This window comes from Cydia pomonella, chromosome 4 (genome assembly GCF_033807575.1).
Source record: "Cydia pomonella isolate Wapato2018A chromosome 4, ilCydPomo1, whole genome shotgun sequence".
Classification (NCBI taxonomy): domain Eukaryota; kingdom Metazoa; phylum Arthropoda; class Insecta; order Lepidoptera; family Tortricidae; genus Cydia; species Cydia pomonella.
In genome coordinates, this window is record NC_084706.1 from 9,168,252 (window position 1) to 9,175,275 (window position 7,024).

The window sequence follows — 7,024 nt, forward strand, 5'->3', positions numbered from 1 at the left end:
GGAATTACCTAAGTAACACAATTTTCTGTTTGTCTTCGATGGAACTTCCAAGGTTAAATAAAATGATACTCCACTAATTTCAATAATTTTGTGGTGGATTGTGCCGTATCAATCAAGAACTTGCATATCGCGAAGAACATATAGCGATAATATATTATATATGGTCGATTTAATAAATGATGTGGATGTATAAATGATGATAAAATTGATAAAACTAGCATTATAACAAAACAATAAAAACTGGTTTTATTGTTTGGACGTCTTTTCCAGTTTTGACATCGATAGTCCCTTGGACTAAAAATACTACGGACGTAGTTTTGGTAATACACAACTAGGATTCCATCATCCACCAATTTCCTTGTACTTACGCGCGACACACACATTGACAGCTATCATCCACCAATCTGCCGTCAGTCGGATCGAGACGTCATTATAGTGAATTGTAGAAAGAAAAAAATATAATATGCAGGCATGCATGGTTAAATGTTGTAAAAATTATTTCAATCGGAAGAAAAAAAGAGACTGAATAACTGTCCATAGGTAAGTTTATTACGTTATCATACGTAAAATCACGATATTTAATATCAAAACAGGAGTGTGACCAGTAAGTTCAATAGGGTAATTTCCCGTAAATTAGGGTAACTGATGCTCTTCTTATTTTATCATTATGTATGTAGAGACTAATTAGGTAAATGGCCAAATTATTAGTTGGGCATTTCAAAAAAGGTGGGTATGGAAATTTCACGCAAATGAGATTAAAGACGCTTTAATGGCTAATGTTTCCTTTACTTATTAAAGAGGGTAGGCATAGAAACACGAGTACACATCAGCTGATAAAACTTTTATTTAAATTATTAAATAGTAAATATTTTGGCCTTAAATCAAAATTAACTTAATGTTTAGTTGATATTTTCTACCTACCAGCAGTTCTCTTTGCTAAATTCACTTTTAATAAGGTTGACACTGTTTACTGTCCTAAATCACCTTCACTGCACTTTAAACTGACAATGGAGTCCATCAAGCAGTCCGTGGCTGAGATGTCTGCAATCTTCAGCGCAAGGATGGCAGAGTTCCAGGGACAAATAGATAAGGCTACTCCGGGGAGTCCCACCATCTCTTCTGTTGCTGCGCAGTTTGAGGCTTTCCGATCATTTATAATGAAATCCTTGGAGACACTTCAGCAACAAGTGGAGTTCCTCAGCCATCAAGTCGACAGCCTGGAGATGCGGTCGAGGCGTAAGATTCTCCTCTTTCATGGTGTTGCTGAGGAAGATGGTGAGGATACTTCGGCGAGAGTTGTGGGATTGCTGAGGACCCATTTGAAGAGCGAGCTCACAACTGATGACATATCCCGGAGTCACCGTATGGGGCGTCCTCGTAAGAACCTGACCAGATGTGTGTTAGTGAAGTTCCGCGACATTTCTCATCGCAACGACGTATGGTTTAGCAAAACCGCCTTGAAAGGAACGGGCGTGATAGTGTCAGAATTTTTGACCAAACCACGGCACGACGTCTTCATGGCTGCCCGTGAACGTCTCGGCGTTCGTAACTGTTTTACACGGGACGGCAGTGTTTACGTTCAAGTTAAGGAAGGGGAACGCCGCTGCGTGTCATCACTCGCTGATCTCGACTCCATCAAGCCTGCGCCGGCGTCTCAACCCGCTGTAAGTACAGCTGTTGAATCAGGCCCGACTGCTAGCAAGCCAGACAGAAGGGTGAAGCGTCAGGGAGCTATCAAACCCCGTGTTTAAAACTAGTTTTATTATTGTGTTGTTAGTTGTAGTGTAAGTTGCTTGTCTCTCAATTTGACTCCTGTTTTTGACCGTGTAATATCTTGTGCGAATTTCTTTTTTACCCTCTTCTTACTTTAATATTTTTTGCAACTTCACATCTGTCGGTTAATAATGTTAATATTTTATTGTGTCAATTTCTTGTATACTTGTTCGCTTGGCACTGACAGGTAGTGAAAAATTGTCACAAGTGACACTTGACATGTATTAGTGTTGCCACTTTGTAAATTGCGTTTCGTTGCTTACTTTAATTTTTTTATTGTATATTCAGTTACTGCTGGCGGGTAGTTGGAAATTGTTTTAGTGCATTTCTTAGTCTTAGTTGTTTTATATTTATTGTAGTTTGATAATACTTATTCATTTATATATATATATATATATATATATATATATATATTTATCCGTAAATGGCAAACTTTAATGATTCTGACGAAAATAGTGATTTTGTTTCTGCTTCCTCTGATTGTGATGATAGCTTTCATAGTCTCCCTCCCTCTCTTCATGACTTACTTGACCTACAACTTTCTGACGTTCCCAAAAATTTTAATGTCGCGCATATAAATGCCCAAAGTATCCCCGCCCACTTTAATGATTTTTTATTAACTTTTGAACTAAGTCGTATTGACGCCATTTTGATCTCCGAGACTTGGCTCAAGCCTTGCCTCCCTTCTACCTCTTATTCGTTGCCCGGTTTTTGTTTAATACGTAATGATCGCTCTGGCAGGGGAGGTGGGGGTGTTGCTATTTATCTCCGTTCTCATATCCCGTATTCCATTTTAAGTATGTCTACTCAATCCCCTTCTTCTGACACCGCAGAGTATTTATTTCTAGAGTTGAGTCTATCTCACTCTAAAGTCCTTTTAGGGGTATTTTATTCTCCCTCCCTTCAAGTTAATTACTTTGGGTCTTTTGAAAAGCTTCTCGAGGATTTAATGCCATCATATACACATCATATAATTATGGGGGATTTTAATACATGTCTTCTAAAAAATGACTCTCGCTCCAAGTCTCTTAAATCTCTTTCTGAAGCCTGCAATATGTTCATCCTGCCATCCGGTCCCACACACTTTTTTCCTAACTGTTCTCCGTCGCTTCTCGACCTCACTTTTGTCTCATCTCTAGATCATGTTGCAAGGTATGTCCAATACTCTGCGGACGCCTTTTCATATCATCATCTGCTTTTTTTGTCTTATAAAATCCGTCCACCTAAGGCCAAACCTAAAATACTCTTTCAGCGCAATTTTAGTCGGATGAATGTTGAAAAGCTTCGTGAGGATGCCTCGAAGTTCGACTGGAGTGGTGTGTTTGAGGCTGTTTCTGTAGATGAGAAGGTATCGCTCTTTAACTCTGCTCTAACTCATCTCTACGATGTTCACGCTCCTATACGCCCGGTAAAAATTAAGCACCTTCCTGCTCCCTGGCTTACTGCGGACATTAAGTTATTAATAGCAAAAAAGAATTTGGCTAAATCTAAATTTAAGTCATACCCTTCAGATAAAAACAAGGCTAGGTACCATGCTTTGCGGAATCGTTGCAGTACAATATGCCGAGATGCTCAGAGGCGACACATTCACAATTCCGTGGAAAATGGTAACCCCGCCAAAGTTTGGAAGTTTCTAAAGTCACTTGGAGTTGGGAAGCAACCTCAAAACTCAGTCGATCATAGCGTTGACCTTGACCAGCTTAACCTGCACTTCTCTTCTTTTGCCTCCTTTTCTGGGTCAGTTAAGTTGGACACCCTTAACTTTCTTTCAAATATCCCAACTCCTGACTATCCCCCTTTCTCTCTTGCTCAATTTACTGACAGTGACGTTAAGAAGAACGTAATAGCCATCTCGTCTAATGCCGTTGGAGTCGATAACCTGAGCCGAAACATGATCCTTCCTCTCATTGACGTCATAGCTCCTATTATCACCTGTATCCTCAATAGCTCCATTTCTTCTAATGTTTTCCCATCGCTTTGGAAAGATGCCGACGTTATTCCTTTGCCTAAAACGTCCAGTCCCTCCTCCTTCTCAGACTACCGTCCTATTTCCATTCTTCCTTTCCTCTCAAAAGTTCTAGAGCGTCTAGTACATCAGCAGTTTACTTCTTTTTTGAACAGACATGCGCTCATGAACCCATACCAATCCGGTTTCCGTTCAGGCCACAGCACAACTACCGCTCTTGTAAAAATTACTGATGATATCCGGGCTGGTATGGATAATCGTAAGATCACGGTATTATCGCTTTTGGATTTCAGTAATGCTTTCAACACGGTTGACTTCGATATCTTGCTAGGCATATTGCGTTCACTTAATGTATCTCCTGCGGTAGTTGACTGGTTTCGCAGTTATTTAGTAGGGCGTCGGCAGCGTATAAAGGTGGATTCCTCTCGATCTTCGTGGTGCAACACGCTTGCTGGTGTCCCACAGGGCGGCGTGCTGTCTCCTCTTCTTTTCTCTATCTTTATAAACTCTATCACTTCCAATATTTTGTCCTCCTACCACCTTTACGCTGATGACCTTCAAATATACTCTCAGGGCTCTGTTGCCGATCTACCACAGACTATCTGCGCCATGAACACTGACTTGGAGAGCATTTTAGATTGGAGTAAGCGTTACGGTCTCAAGGTAAACCCTACTAAAACTCAGGTTATGGTAGTAGGTAGCTCAAAGCTTACTGCCCGGATTGATTTTGGCTCTTTACCTGCCATTGTGTTTGACGGTATTCAGATTCCCTTCTCTCTCCAGGTAAGGAATCTCGGTGTCATGATGGACCAGAGTCTCTCTTGGGCACCTCAGGTGAGTGAGGTTAGTAGGAGGATGTTTGCTGCAATTGCATCGCTCCGCAGACTTCGAAATTTCTTGCCTTACGCCACTAAAATTGCGCTAGCTGAATCTCTCTTACTGCCCATATTAGATTATTATTATTTATTATTTATTATTTATTGTTCGGAGAACCAACAGCTATAAATTATACAATAGTTATATATATAGATAACAAAGAGCCAATTATAGGTTCCCACCGGTAGCAACAGGGTAACAGATAATTGGTGGTTAGCACTAGATTTTTTTTTTTTTTTTTACAACGTGTTACCACTAATATTTTTAAATATTAATACTTATTATATTATATACTGAACAAAGAAACCAAAACTTATTAGTAATCTTAATACGTTAATCGATACAATAATATGCCAACACATACGACTCGCTCACTCAAGTAATTATGCTGACATTTGCTATCTTGACCTTACGCAGGATCAGCTGAATAAGCTTGAGCGCCTCCAGAATCTCTGTATAAGGTTTATATTTGGCTTGCGCAAATATGACCATGTGTCTCAGTTTCGTTCTCAGCTCAAGTGGCTTCCTATTCGTCTTCGCCGTGACTCTCATGTTCTTGCCCTCCTTTATGGCATTCTCTTTAACCCCGCTACACCACCTTATCTCAAAGAGCGTTTCAAGTATCTCTCTTCTATCAGATGTTCTCAGACTCATATTCTTGCTCCTCCCTTATCTACTTCAAAATTTTATAATAGCTCTTTTACCTTCCGGGCTGTTCGGTTATGGAATGCTCTGCCAGTAGAATTAAGATTAGCTAAATCTCTCCCCATTTTCAAAAATCAGCTGAAACTATACTTTCTATCTCTACCTTAAGTTGCCATTTATATATTGTATATGTGTAAGTATATATATATATATATATATATTGTATTATATTATATTGTATATTTATTAGTATATTAGGTATTGTTTTAATACTTATATAAGTAGTATGTGTGTTTGTATTTAATAGTCTCCATATTTAGCTCCTTGCACTACCTGTTGACTTTTGTATGAGTTCGAAATTTCCTGCTACCTAAAGGTTGTCTGGAAGAGATCGCTTTTTAGCGATAAGACCGCCTGTTGTTACCTGGTTCTATTTTCCTTTAAAAATCATTTGTAGTTTTACATGTATGTAAAATGTATAATTGTTGGTGCAATAAAGAATATTTACTTACTTACTTACTTACTTACTTATTATGTTTGTATTTATAGTTCAGTATAAACTTAATTTTAATTGTGAATTGATGTACAATACCTACTTAATAAGTAAAAGCAAGCCAGCAAAGCAAGTCATGTTGTAATTTATCACCCTCGTTGCGAATTTCCTACTTTCTCCACCTAACTATTAAATAATATTTGCACAAAGTAATTATGCAACGTTACGCATTATCTAGAATTAGGAGCATATTTATTGTCGAACATAAAACAGTAAAATAGTACATTACGATACAAGTGCGAAAAATAGGAAATTCGAAACGAGTGGCGATAAATTAAAACACGACCGAAGGGAGTGTTTTAAATCGACACGAGTTGCGAATTACCTATTCGCACATGTATCGTACAACGTTTTACAGTACATATGGCCCTTTAAATGTTCGACACAGTAACGTAATATGCTACTTCTCGCACTAGTGCTATAAAGTAGCCCCATATGTACTGTAAATAATTATTTCACCATCGGGGAGATTGTGTTGCATGGTATCACTCGCCTACACGCACCCTTACAAACCATCGCCATTGCAGTGTCACAGTTTGTCATAAGTCAAATTCTCTCTGTCAATCTTAACTCTATTACTTATATGGATAGTCCTTTAGATTGATACGGTTCTGTCCACTTTGACAGCGATAGACGGTAAATGGCAACGTTTGTTGGATAATTAGATAGGTATATAGTCGACTTTTGACGGCTAGACTGATTATTTTATCGTAGTCCTTGAGAAAAATACTTTTCTCAAACATGCAATGAAATATTGATGTTATGTTCCTTATAATAGGCTACGAAGTATGACGTTTCAGGTGCGGCTAGGACAAGAGGTCGTTAATAAATAAATAAATATTAAAGGACCTCATCATTATCCTATTCATTAAAATACGCTTTAAGTATACTTGTTTAGAGTTCATTTTTCGAAAGCTCAAACCATGGATAATTTTTAATTGTCAATGTAGATAAATGATAGAATATGATTTAAACATCTATTCTTTAAAATACGCCTTAAGTCGAGTTTAAAATAGATTTTTCTAAACCTCAAAATATGTCACGCTATCATTATTCACCTATACGTTATCCTTGCGACTTTATACGGTATTAAATCACTTATCAGATTATCGTCATTCCACGCATTAAATGATTAATGATATTGTGACTAAAGCATCATAGCCCTGCAGGTACTGGTAACAGTTAACATTTAACACAATAAAAAAATGATA